Source organism: Psammomys obesus, unplaced genomic scaffold, assembly GCF_907164565.1.
Source record: "Psammomys obesus unplaced genomic scaffold, mPsaObe1.curated_primary_1811, whole genome shotgun sequence".
Classification (NCBI taxonomy): Eukaryota; Metazoa; Chordata; class Mammalia; order Rodentia; family Muridae; genus Psammomys; species Psammomys obesus.
The window spans coordinates 17356222-17368800 of record NW_026594428.1 but is presented as its reverse complement, the minus strand read 5'-3'; the positions used below and the strand labels follow the sequence as shown (position 1 = coordinate 17368800).

The following is a 12579-nucleotide window of genomic DNA, read 5'->3' as shown; positions in this document are numbered from 1 at the left end:
AGAAAGAAAGAAAGAAAGAAAGAAAGAAAGAAAGAAAGAAAGAAAGAGAAACAAAGTAAGAGAGCAAGCAGTCTGAAAATGAATCTTTTCATGAAAGCGCTAGCTAGGAAACTATCCTCAGGCTCATGCAACATGGTCCATTTATCTTCCAAGCTTCCTACTTCATATTCTCTTCAAGAAGAGACTGAGTTTCTCTAGCATTGGCTCCTGTTTTGTCTCACTGCCAATGGCCACGGCTACTGCACTGAATTGAATCTAAGCACTGGGGTTTTCAAGGATAGACATTCCAGCAAGTCTCGAAACTGAACTTGTGAACAGCTCAGGTGTAGACAAGGAAAGGAAAGTGACAGCAACGTAAGCATTTTGTTTGGTGATCAAGAAACAGAGTTCTTTCTTTCGGTTAATACATTTGAGCATGTGAGAACCACTACTGACATAGTTGCTGCTGTACAAGGGCCTGAGCCTAGGATAAAACCACCTTTTAGCACAGGGCAGCATGAAACCAACCACAGAAAAGTAATCAGAGTCCAGATCATAGAATGCTGGAAACCCACAGTAACAAAATTTCAGACATGCCAAATAATAAATTCCTGTGACATTAATGTTTCATGGCCTTCTGCTCATGCAGAAGTAGTATCCTGGGTTACCACTTCTCTGCAGCACATACTCCACCACCTCTACCTCCATCACCTCCACCACCTCCACCATCACCGGCACCACCTACATTATCACCTCAACCACCACCTCCATCATCTCTACCACCTCCATCACCACCAATACCTCCTCCACTATCACCACATTCTCCACTACCACCTCCATCACCACCTCTATAATCTGCACCACCTTCTCCTCCACTTCCATCACCATCACTACTACCTCCATCACCAGCTCCTCTATCACCTCCCATCATCTCCATTACCATCTCCACCATCACCACCACCACCTCCTTCAGACCATGCAATATTTTCACAATATGAAGTGATCTCTGTTAATTATTCATTTTATAAAACACAGTAATTCTCTCCCCTTCTAGTTGTCATAAAAACAAAGTTCAATTATTTCTGCCCTTAATTGAGTTTCGCATAAACTAAAATGTATATCCACATATCTCCTACCAACTGGTACTGTAATAATAACTTATAATTAATAAGGCTTTAGAATGAATCTACTACAACTCATTGAGGCCCACATTTATTCACTGCTTAAGGAAAATCCTGTAAGAATATGTGTAATTATTTGAATGTGGCTATGAGATAATTGCTAATAGAACAGTATTTCCATTCCAGACATTTTTCCCTTGATCTTGTTAATATATCTTGCATTTATATTTTTGGTTTTTTTCCCTCCATTTATTTACTTAATCAAATTAAATCCTGATCCCAGCCCCTTCCCTCCTCTCCTCCCACTTCCACACCCACACACCCCTTCTCCCATTTTCCCCTCTCTTTCCTCCCAGTAAAGGGGAGGCCCACAGTTGATACCAATCCACAGTAATATCTGGAGCATCCTTTTTCACTAAGGAGTGACAACGTAGCCCAGCTAGGGGAGGTAGACAGCAGATTCAAGACAGCCCCTATGCCTATTACTAGATGACCCCTATATGACCAAGCTGCACATTTGCTACATATGTATAGGGAGTCGAGGATCTGTCCATGTTAAGTTTTTAGGTTGGTGGTTCAGTCTCTGTGAGCCCTGAAGGGCCCAGGTTAGATTACTCTGTAGGTCTTCTTGTGGTATCCTTGACCCTTTCAGCTCTCTTTATCCTTCCTTCCACTCTTCCACAACACTCCCCAAGCTCAGACCATTGCTTAGCCTTGGGTCTCTGCATCAGCTGCTGGATGAAGCCCCTCAGAAGACAGCTATGCTAGCCTCCTGTCTGCAAGCATATCAGAGTATCAGTAACAGTGACAGTAGTTGGTCCCCTCCCATGGGGTGGGTCTCAAGCTGGGACAATCCATGTTTTGCAATTCCCTCAGTCTCTGTCTCTGAACAGAGATGCATTTTGGGTGGAAGGTTTTATGTGTGTGCTGCAGTCCCTCTCCCTCTGCTGCAAGTTCCACAAGGCTACAGGAGGTGCCAACTGACTTTATGCTCCTGAACACCTATTACTTGGAGTCTCAGCTAGGGTGACCCCCACAGACTCTCAGGAGCCTCCCCTGTTCTAGAGATGGCCCCCTACTTGTATTTTTCTTCTCTCTCCCAGTTCTCCTCACTCACCCACTTCCTCTCTCTACCCATCTGATCCCCACTCCCATTATCTTCCTCAACCCATCTCCCACCCCTCTCTTTCTCCATCTACTTGGCTTTCTGTTGTATTTCTCAGTGAGATTCAAGCATCTTCAGTAGGGTTCTCCTTGGCTTCTTAAATTCTGTGGATTATAGCATGGTTTTCCTGTAACTATATTTTTAATATCAACTTATAAGTGAGTACATACCAAGTGTGTCTATACCAAGTGTGTCTTTCTGGGTCTGGGTTAACTCACTCAGGTTGCTCTTTTCTAGTCCCATCCATTTGCATGAAAATTTATGATTTCCTTATTTTTATTAGCTAAGTAGTATTCCATTGTGTAAATATAGCACATTTTCTTTATCCATTCTTTGTTTGAGGGACATCTAGGCTGCTTCCAGTATCTGGATATAACAAAAAGGCTGCAATGAACATAGTTGAGCAAAGAACTTGTAGAGTGAATCATCTTTTGGGTCTATGCCCAGGAGTGTTATAGCTGGGTCTGTGTGTTTTTCCTGCATGTATATATGTACATCACACACAAGTAGTGCCCACAGAAGTCAGAGGATGGCATAAAATCTCAGAAAAAGAAGTTACTGGAGGATGGTGAAGCATCTTGTAGGTGCTGAACTTTGGAACTGAACCATGGTCATCTTTGAAAACAGTCAGGTTATTGACTGCTGAGACTTTTCTCCACACCTTCTATCTTCTATACATTGCATGCACTTTCTACTTGTACTGTTGGTAAAATATGAACTTTTACTACAGCTGGGATACAAAGTGAATAAACTGTAATTAATAAAAATAAAATAAAAATTACTGAAAAAAGAATAATGTAAAGCAAATTCCCAGGGCTCATTTAAGTCACTCCTAACATATTTTAACTTGTAACAAAGTAGATTTTTTCAATAAGCATTGAATTCATCTCTGTTTTCAAATTGCACATGTTTTGTGTACCTACATAGAGTAGTCTAAAATCCTATATAGCGAAACAAAGATATCTTTACTTCACAGAACACTGAGTATCCAGTGCACTTGCATCTATCAAAGGATGTAAGGGCTGATGGAAGTTCAAGTGCACATGGCTGGGGTATCATTTAGGAATGGGAACATTTACACTGTGATGGACTGGTTGCCAACTTCAACTGTTCCATAACATCAAAGTTGTTATAAATATAATCTATATCATATGCAGTATATGTACTATGCTATAATATGCAGTCTATAGCATATCTACATATCTATACTATATTATACATACATATGATGTATCTTATCTACATATGATGTATGGTATATGTAGATATGATATAGACTATAGATATGCCTAAAATTTACCTTTGTTAAATTTTATTTTATTAATTACACTTTATTCACTTTGTTTCCCCCCCTAAGTCCCTCCCTCCTCCCCTCCCAGTCTCATCTTCCCTCCCCTTTCTGCATGCATGCCCCTCCCCAAGTCCACTGATAGGGGAGGTCCTCCTCTCCTTCCTTCTGATCTTAGTCTATCAGATCACATCAGGAGTGGCTGCATTGTCATCTTCTGTGGCCTGGTAAGGCTGCTCCCCCCTCAGGGGGAGGTGATCAAAGAGCAGGCCAATCAGATTATGTCAGAGGCAGTCCCTCTTCCCATTACTATGTAACCCACTTGGACACTAAGCTGCCATGGGCTACATCTGTGCAGAGGTTTAGGTTATCTCCATGCCTGGTACTTGGTTGGAGTATGAGTCTCTGGGAAGACCCCTGTGTTCAAATGTTCTGGTTCTGTTGCTCTCCTTGTGGAGTTCCTGTCCTCTCCAGATCTTACTATTTCCCACTTCTTACATAAGATTCTATGCACTCTGCCCAACAGTTGGCCATAAGTCTCAGCATCTGCTTTGATAGTCTGCAGGGCAAAGCCTTTCAGAGGCCCTCTGTGGCAGGTTCCTAGGTTGTTTCCTGTTTTTACTTCTTCTTCTTCTGATGTCCATCCTCTTTGCCTTTCGAGGTGGGGATTAAGCACTTTAGTCACGGTCCTCTCTCTTGATTAGTTTCTTTAGATGTATAGATTTTAGTAGGTTTATCCTATGTTATATGACTATATGAGTGAGTATATACCATGTGTGTCTTTCTGCTTCTGGAGACCTGAAAAGGATCACCCTAAAATTTACCTTTTTATAGCAATGACAACTGCAAACATGTATGTGGAAGAAGCTGAACAGAACACACAATAAATCAATGGAAGCAGTACCTGGCCAATGGGAGAAGAAATCCACCCAGAAAGTGATGAGCGTCTACCAGCCAGAGGTAACTGTTTGCAATCACATTCAAGTTGAAGGTTTTAATGGAAAAATGACAAAAAATCTTCCAAATAAAAATCATTAGGCAGATATTTTCAAATGCAAGTAGTTTATCATTTAAAAGACAATTGACTAAAAATATATGGTGCTATACCATAGGATTTGAAACACAGGAGGAATGTGTAGAAAAGCATGGCACAGAGTAGTTAATAAAAGCAAATATGTTATGTTTATTTTCTTGAAATATATAAGTTCTGCAATAAAATGTGAAATGAACTAAGTTACAAACACATACATAATCACAGAACATCCAGCTAATAAAAAAAAAGTATAACTAATATATCAATGGTAGTATTCAAGCAATACTTTGAAAGGAACTTTAATTAATCTAAAGTACTAAAGAAAGCTGTGAAAACTACAACAGCAGAAGCAAAAGTTTCATGTGATCCTCAAATCAGATAGCTCCAAATAGAACAATACCTCCTCTGGCTTTGCTGTTTCTGAGAAGAAAGATGTATTCTGCATAATGTAGTGTTTTAGAACCTTGACTTCTTCCAGGGAGCAGAACTCGGTCAGCCACACACTCATAAGAGGAAACATCAATACCTCCAGTGTGCGTTGTGGCCAGCATGTCTGAAGATAGGTATAAAATGATATTGTGTGAGATAGTAATTACAAAACAAGCCTTGAGCTACAACAAACACCAGGAAAAGGATGTCTAGAGTGGTAACATTCTGCTTAAATATGATAGCTTTCAAAGTAATAAGTAAAAGGACTAATGTACAATCACCAACATATCAAGAAAACACAAGACGGAACTGCTGTTAGTTATATCAGTATTTAGCATGCAAAGACACTGGGTTTAATATCTAGTTCCATAATAATAATAAATAATAATAATAATAATAATAATAATAATAATAATACAGACATAAGAATCTTCCCTGTATACTGACACAAAATTTAGATCTTCATATAAAATAAAATGAAGAGAAGTAAAGGAAGAAAAGGAAAAAAAAATCCACTGTTTCCATTATGTAATTCAACATTCCTTTCTAACAGAAAAAGGTAGATGCAGAAATTAATGAATATAATTCATACTGAAGAAAAAAAAAACACAAACTAATTCTTATTATCCAAACATGAAAAATCACTTTGAACAGAAAAAAATAAAAATTGTTCCAAACAGGAATAAAGAAAATAATGTCAATCAAAGTAGATTTAAATGATGTAAATTATGGGCATGCTAACGACCAGGGTTTGCGTGAAAGCACTGAGTGATGGGTGTGTTGTCAGGTAGCCAGTCCCACTGCTTGTGTAAAAAAATGAATTAGAGGCAGGCCCTGTTCCCAATACTAGGGAAGCCACTTGGACACTGAACTGTCACGGGCTACATCTGTGCAGGGGTTCCAGGTTATCTCCATGAACGGTCCTTGGTTGGAGTATCAGTTTCAGAAAAGACCCCAGTGCCCAGATTTTTTGGTTCTGTTGCTCTCCTTGTGGAGTTCCTGTCACCTCCAGGTCTTTCATCTCCCTCTTCTTTCATAAGAGTCCCTGCACTCTGCCCAAAGGTTGGCCACAAGTCTCAGCATCTGCTTTGATACCCTGCAGGCTAGAGCCTTTCAGAGGCCCTTTGTAGCAGGCTTCTGTCCTGTTCCCTGTTTTCTCCTTCTACTGATGTCCATCCTCTTTGCCTTTCTGAATAGGGATTGAGCATTTTAACCGGCATCCTCTTTCTTGATTAGTTTATTTAGGTGTACAGATTTTAGTAATTTTATCCTATATTATATGTCTAATATCCACTTATGCCACTGCTGAAGATACTTGATAGACTAGGATCAGAAGGGAGGAGAGGAAGACCTCTCCTATCAGTGGACTGGAGAGGGACATGGGTGGAGAAGGGGGAGGGAGGGTGAGACTGGGAGGGGAGAAGGGAGAGGTTTACGGGGGATACAAAGTGAATAAAGTGTAATTGATAAAAAAAATGAATTAGAAATTCACACTATTAAAAAATAAGTAAAAAGCCACATTGTTTGAATGAAATAAAAAAGGAATTATTCACAAACAATGCAATAGAGAGTTACTATAAGAACAAGAGTTCCTATAAAAGAGTTACTAGAAGAACTAGGGTGTAGGACAAATCTCAATCTGAAGAAAAGCTACTCTTTGCATACATGTTTATAACTAACAGCTATAATTTGAAATAAACCATGACTATAACATTAAACCACATGAGATATGTAAGAATAAATGTAATTATACAATTTAAAAAGTGAAGATTCTAAAACAACTATCTAAAGAATTAAAAGAACTTTCCCATTCATGGATGATTGTGCTAGAATCAAAGATTTGATGTTGGCCATACAATCCTTTCCAAATGGTGTCTCCTTGAATCCTAGTCAAAATTCCAGTAGACATTTCTACATAAATAGCTATACTATTACCTGATACTAAATTTCACATGATAAAAAGTATTTTTTTTCCTAGCTTTATAAAAGGAAATGAGGGTGGGCACACCATATTTGATCAGCTCACAAGTTCCCATCCAAAACTTAACTTTGATAAGATTATATCACCCTGACATAAGGCAAGATTTGTAAAATGAGGGTATGATAAAATGCCAAAAATATATACAGTCACATAGGAGGGTCAGTAGCTTTTTGAGCCTTGGCATACCAGAAGGTGTTCCCAACAACTTGAAGGTAGATTGATCATCTATCTGGACAAATTCTGAGGTAGATGTTCAAAAGAATCTCACGGTTATACACAAGCTGCTTCAAGTTGAAAAGACTTAATGATACAATTAGCAAATGTTTTTAAAAATCCAAATTATAAGTAAAAGTTTTCAAATAAAAAACACAAAATCAGAAATCAGAAGAAATGAGAACAAAGAATACCAAAATAAAACATCTGTTTTTTGAAATATTCTATCAAAAATGAAAAAGTAAGCCACAGACTGGGTGGAGATAAATCCAAATGCTCATTAGATGAATGTATCCATGATAAGGATAAAGAAAAAAAAAAAAGAACTCTTCCTACTATAAGCTTTAAAAATATTGTGTCAGAGTCCTCCCTCTTGATTAGTTTCTTTAGGTGTACAGATTTTAGTAGGTTTATCCTATATTATGTCTATGTGAGTGAGTATATACCATGTGTGTCTTTCTGCTTCTGGAGTAGCTCACTCAGGATGATCCTTTCCAGATCTCACCATTTACCTGCAAATTTCATGATTTCCTTGTTTTTAATTGCTGAGTAGTATTCCATTGTGTAGATGTACCACAATTTCTGTATCCATTCTTCAGTTGAGGGGCATCTGGGCTGTTTCCAGCTTCTGGCTATTACGAATAAAGCTGCTACAAACATAGTTGAGCAAATGTCCTTATTGTGTACTTGAGCCTCTTTTGGATATATGCCTAGGAGTGGTATAGCTGGATCTTGAGGAAGCGCTATTCTTTGTTGTCTGAGAAAGCACCAGATTGATTTCCAGAGTGGTTGTACCAGTTTACATTCCCACCAGCAGTGGAGCAGAGTTCCCCTTTCTCCACAACCGATGGACACCAAAAGAAGAAGAAAACAGGTAACAAGTTAGGAGCCTCCCACAGAGGGTCTCTGAAAGGCTCTGCCCTGCAGACTATCAAAGCAGATGTTGAGATTTATGGCCAAACTTTGGGCTGAATGCAGGGAATCTTATAAAAGAAGTTGGAAATAATAGTAAGAACTGGAGAGGACAGGAGGTCCACAAGGAGAGCAACAGAACCAAAAAAAATAAGCACAGGGGTCTTTCCTGAGACTCATACTCCAACCAAGTAGCATGCATGGAGATAACCTAGAACCCCTGCACAGATGTAGCCCATGGCAGCTCAGTGTCCAAGTGGGTTCCATAGTAATGGGAAGAGGGACTACTTCTGACATGAACTGATTGGCCTGCTCTTTGATCACCTCCCCCTGAGGGAGGAGCAGCCTTACCAGGCCACAGAGGAAGACAATGCATTCACTCTTGATGAGACCAGACCTAACAGACTAGGATCAGAAGGAAGAAAAAGAAACCCTCCCCTACCAGTGGACTTGGGGAGGGGAGTGTGTGCAGAGGGGGAGGAAGGGAGGGACTGGGAGGGGAGGAAGGAGGGAACTAGAGGGGGGATACAAAGTAAAGTATAATTAAAAATAAAAAAAGAATAAAATAATGTGTCAATTTAAATATTGGCAAAGGATCCTGATCGACATCATGAAAGGAAGAATGTAGATCACAAACAGTATATAAAAAGATGTTCAATATTAGTGTCCATTAGAGAAAGACTAAAACAACCACAATGAAATACCACAACCCATCAACCAGCATGAATGAACTGAAACTATAAGAAACTACACTGTACTTTCAAAGATTCAGAGAAAATAGAACCCTTTGGCATTGCAGTCCAAAACAAAATCATTCACAGAGATTTGGGGAGAGCATGATGCATTAGGAAAGATTAAATACACCTAGGAATACATATCCTGGCAAGGAATAGTGGCACTGGCCTGTAACATAGCTGCTTGGGAAACCAAAAAAGGAGGATCTCAAATTCAAGTCTAACCTAAGCAACAAGGTGAGTTCAAGGACAGTGTGAAGAAATGAGTAAGATCCCACCACTAAACAAACAAAAAAAGCAATTAATTTTTGGATGTGATACCGCTCAGTGGTCCAGCGATTGCACAGCAATTACAACATCCTAGGTTCACTTCCCAGAACCACACACGCAGATAAACTATACCCCATTTCAAGCATGCAGCTGAGAAGGAACATTTGATATCTATAAGGAAATATTTATTACAAATTTATTTGCAATAACTCTACACCAGAAACAACACAAAAGCCCATTAACTAGTAAGTGGATAAGTAAGTGTGATGCATTCACACACTGAATATCAGTCAGATGTTTTTAACACTATATTAGTGCAGACTACAATAACCTGTGCATTGTAATTTCCAATACATTACCCAGAATGACAGGAACCCACTACAGAAAAAAGCTAAACAGTATAATCTATGTACATTAAACTCTGGAAAAGAGAAATAATGAGGACAACAATCAGATAGGGTTCTCTCATGTTTGTGAAAGTTAAAAGTGACTACCATAGAAAGGAAAGGGTTTATTTTAGCTTACAGTTAATAATCCATCATTTTCAGGCAAATGGATAGAACAAGAAAAGATCACCCTGAGTGAGGCAACCCAGACCCAGAAAGACACACAAGGTATATACCCTCTTATAAGTGGATTTTAGCCATATAGTACAGGATAAGCATAGTACGAGGTATGGACACAAAGAAGATAAGTAATATGGAGGATCCAAGACAGGATGCATAAATCTCACTTGGAAAGGGAGATAGAATAGACTGAGGTAGTGGCTGAAGAGAGAGAACAAGGTAGGAGAGGGGCACAGAGAGTTAAGGTGGAGAACAGAACTGGGGAGAGCAAGGGCGAGAGGACAGAAGGCCTGGGTAGAAAAGAGAAATTGAAGGTAAGATTATCTCTGTGACAAGCTGGAGTCAGGATAGGCTCTTGGGAGGATATGAAGGGTACTCAAGCAGAGACTCCTAGTAGCAAAGGCTATGGAGACTGAGGAGGACACCCACTAACTAGACTAGTCTCCTATGAACAGAGGAAAGGGAACACGAACCCACCCACAAAAACTGCAACCCAAAATTTATCCTGCCTACAAGATGGGCAGGGATAAAGACAGAGTAGATAGAGCAGAGATTGAGGGAATGCCCAACCAATGTCTGGCCCAGCCAAAGACCCACCCTATCGGAGAGTGCCAACCCTGACACTATGAACAATACTCTGCTAAACCTGCATACAAGACCCTAACAGAGTTGTCCTATGAGAGGTGCTACTCAGCAGTGCCTCAGAACAGATGCTGAGACTCACAACCAAACACTGGGTGATGCTAGGGTATCTTGTGGAAAGTAGGAGGAAAGAGAAAAGGAACTGAATGTGAGAGGAGTGCCACTAGAAGACCAACAGAGCCAGCTAACCAGGACCAGAGGGGTTTTCTGAGACTGAAGCATCAACCAAGGTCTTTGCATGGACTGGACCTAGGCCCCCTACAAAGATGTGGCAGATGGACAGCTTACGTGGGTTCCCTAGTAAGGGAAGTGGGGACTGCATTGGACAAGGACTAACTTGGCAGCTTTTTTGTTAATCACTTTTTCCTGGCAGGACTGCCTTGCCAGGCCAAAAGGGAAGAAGACATGCTCAGTCCTGATGCAACTTGATGAGCTGGGTTGGATGGGTAAAGGAATTCTCCTTGTCTGAGGGAAAGAGAACATGAGCAAGAAGGAGGATGGCTGGGACTGGGAGGGGAGGCAGGATTGGCCTACAACAAGGATTGTAAAGTTAATAAAAAGAAAAGAAAAAAGAACAGCCAAGGGGAGAAACTTGAAGCAGAACCCATGGTTTCCCTGACCTGCGCAGCTTCCCTTCTTTCTTTTTTTTTTAATCTCTTTTTTTCTTTTTAATTTTTATTTATTTATTATTTATTTATACAGTACTCTTTCTGCATGTGTGCCTGTACACCAGAACTCATTATAGGTGGTTATGAGCTTCCATGTGATTACTGGAAATTGAACTCAGGACCTTTGGAAGAGCAGACAGTGCTCTTAAACACTGAGCCATCTCTCCAGAGCAGCTGTCCTTCTTATACAGCCCAGACAACTGTCCTTAGGGACAGCCCTCACTCTCAAACTGTTGGGTCATAAGGGTGTTTCCCTATTCATTCATTTTTATCACTGAAAAAAAATTAATTGAATAAACTAGATTTTTAAGTCCCTTTATTAAAGAACACCGTATGGTTTCAAGCTTAAGGAAATTGTGAATAGAACTCATTCAAAAATTCATTTATAAATCTATATAAATAAAACTTTTATTTTTACAAGTTTAGATGTTATATTCCTCTACAACGTACTACTGAAAGTATAGATTTCTGGGTCATATATAATATATACATATATTATCTGTCAAACTACTTTTCCAAGTGGCTAAGGCATTTTGCATTAATACCAGGAAACTACATGGGTCCTAGTTATTCTTAGTCTCTGCAGCTCATGTTAATTATTTTTGTTATTACTTTGAGTCACTCTATGACATACATAAATTGAAATTCCTATGGTTTTAATTGCCATTTCCTTAACAGCTGAGTTACCTTCAACGTCTTTTATTTTTTTCCTATTCATGTTGATTTGTCATACTATATATGAGTTTTCTTGAAGAGAAGTTAAGAAATGTCCATTCACCCTGGTTAGGGCACAAATAACTGATCAAAGACACAATTCCACACAAGTCCAGCTTAGTGACGCAGTGACCTCATTAGGATTCCTTATGAACATGGTGAACCAAAGGCAGCTGCGTCACTGGAGAGCAAAAATCCAGTGCATAGAGTGCATGGGTGGTGACTCATAAAGGCTACATATCTACAGCACTCTGCCCAACTTGTAGGCAGCTCTTAATTTTATTCTTGGCAAGGGGCCTTGTCAATCTTGTAAATAGCTGAGCTTTCCAAAGCCTTGGAACTTTCCTAATACTTCAGTGAAGGAAAGAACATACAACACCACAGCAAATATGAAGTGAAGTGCCATTCTGATTCTTTCACTTGTTATCATCATCATCATCGTCATCGTTATCATCATCATCATCAATCATCATTATTTTCGTCATTGCTAAATTTTGAGACACAGTGTTGCTATGTGACCCAGGCGGTCCTTAAGCTCACAACACTCCTGCCTCAGCCTCCTAAGTGCTTCAAATAGAGACATGCACCACCACAGCAATGTAACTGTGTTGTTCTCTTACCCATGAGCTCAGACAGGTCTTAATGTAGTGGATACAAGCCCCTTTTTTAGCAGGTGATGAGTGAATGTTACTCAACGATCTGTAACTTATCTTTTCAATCTGGTAACACGCCACTCACAAGAAAAAAAATAACGTTACCAAAGGCCATTTATCAGCATCCTTTTCCATGGACATTGCTTTGGAGACTTGTCTAATAAGTTTTTACCTAATCTAAGGTTATTAATATATTCTCTTATATTTTCTC

The 12579-nt window shown here is 39.5% G+C and overlaps 1 protein-coding gene across 2 annotated transcripts in view; it reads right to left on the bottom strand.

Moving 5' to 3' along the window:
- The window catches only part of Ctnnd2 (catenin delta 2), an 894554-nt gene that overhangs the window by 816945 nt on the left and 65030 nt on the right, over positions 1 to 12579 (bottom strand). The window lies entirely within an intron of this gene.